This window comes from Dermacentor silvarum, chromosome 10, assembly GCF_013339745.2.
Source record: "Dermacentor silvarum isolate Dsil-2018 chromosome 10, BIME_Dsil_1.4, whole genome shotgun sequence".
In the NCBI taxonomy this organism is placed as follows: Eukaryota; Metazoa; Arthropoda; class Arachnida; order Ixodida; family Ixodidae; genus Dermacentor; species Dermacentor silvarum.
Genome location: NC_051163.1, coordinates 91,609,811 through 91,611,710, shown reverse-complemented (window position 1 = coordinate 91,611,710; position 1,900 = coordinate 91,609,811). Strand labels below are relative to the sequence as shown.

Genomic DNA, 1,900 nt, shown 5'->3' with positions numbered 1-1,900 from the left:
ATCACTGAAGCTGTAACTTCTTCTACAGTGAAGTTTTATTTGTCATTTCCGGTAGCGACATTTCAAAGGCAGATACAGGGAACTACACTTGATCACCATCTTTTGGAGCTGAGACAAGGTTGCTTGTGCTCTTTTCAACGCCTGCGGTCCGTAAGTTCCGCGCTGTGGGTTTTGCGGCGGCGCTATAGATGGCGCCACGCTGGTTGACCCAACCGTCAGCGTCCGTCTCGACGCGGATGGCTCTTTGGCCGAGACGAGACTTGCAATGAGGTTTTGCCTGTGATAGCAAACTATTGCGTCCATATGGACCAGTGACAAGTATGGCCTGATGCGGTATGGTGCGTTGTGGTGTGGTAGGGTGCGCTGTTGCGAACGTGCACTACACCTATTTTAAAAAGGTGGTTAGTATCACCTGCTTTGTCTGCAGCCATTTCTTGTTCAGATCTACTCACGATTACGGGAGAACCAGAAATTTTATTTTAAACTTTGTGAAACAGACGATGCTTTCGAACGTTTTGCGGAAGTCCTCCTTGGGGGTAAGACAATAATTTTGCCTGTTTTAGATTATTATTCGTATGGTGGGCTAATCACGCGGGATTTTCCGTCTTTGGCGGGCTTTCAGTCACCCTTGAAAAAAGCTCTTATGTAGCACATATTGAGCAGCGGAAACCTGAATCAGAATTTCTTCAGGATTTTCGACAACTTTCTCATGAACAAGTTATAGCTCTGAATATTTGAGAGTTTAGTTAATACCTAAACGTTTAATTAGGCTAAATACAAGAATAGTCTGACGTGCTCCAAGCGACAGCAAATTACGTCACCTTGATTCTGCCTATCACCGTGGCGCGTGAATATTTTTAAAATTTCGCACAAGTTAAGTGCGACACGAAGCATATTCCAATATTTGTTGCTGATTGTACATAAGCACTCCTATCTGTAATGCTTTTGGTCCTGAAGGTAGAATAAATAAAATTAAAAAAAAGAATTTACCGAGCTTAGGCACCTGAGACCCCTTTCCACACTCTCGTATGGTTGATAATCTTGTTTCGTTTTACAGCGAAGCTATATATGGCTAGCTTCCAGCGGATGGATGTCCGTAGACCAAAAACGTGAGCTGATACCGGAGATGGTGCTATACCGGGCGGACCCACGGCGGAGGTGAAGCAGGCTTCAAACACTCAGCCAGCTTGCAAAATTAGGTTTAATGTCTTTGGTACAAATACAACCCTTATCAGGTATTAAGCTGACAAGAACAGATACTACACTGACTCGCGTCGGCCATGTCTACGTTCTCACCATAGACGCGTGCACCATCCCGCGTTATGAAACTATTGCCTATAAATCTGAGTGTCTTTGTCTCCTGACGTCATGCTCTACGTAGGCACCTTTCCTCAGTTCAGCTCTGACTATGAAATGGCTGGGTCGCTTGTTGTACAAGTTGGACGATCTGAAAAACGGAGTGCCTACCGAGAACGTCGGCGTGAACAGAAAAGGAAATGGGCGTGGCGGGGCGGAAAGAGACCACCGATGAGCTTAAGCGTGCTGCCCGCCAGGACTGCGAGGTGGAAAGAAATGCCAACCGTCAGTGTGGCCCCAATCCAGCAAACTTGAAACGTTTCACCAGAACAACGGTCACTCACCACACACAGAGCTTCGCTGTTCGTCCACCTTCACAGAGTGGAATGGCACTAAATTGTTTTATACTATGTATCGAACCGCTTGTAGTGAACGTTGCAGCTATTCGTTTTTATTTGGTTTATTTTTATTTGTACATACAGCTGACCGGAAGGGATATTGTAAGAGTGGGTATACGTGAACAACAAAATGAAAAATAATTACTAGAACAGAAAAATGAAGCGTGATGGGACATGGTCAGCAAAATACGAGTAAATATTCCAAA

General features: G+C 44.9%; 1 pseudogene; it reads right to left on the bottom strand.

The window, feature by feature from the left end:
• Window positions 1-1,104: 1,104 nt before the first annotated feature.
• Window positions 1,105-1,282, bottom strand: LOC119432079 (U2 spliceosomal RNA; annotated as a pseudogene).
• Window positions 1,283-1,900: the final 618 nt, after the last annotated feature.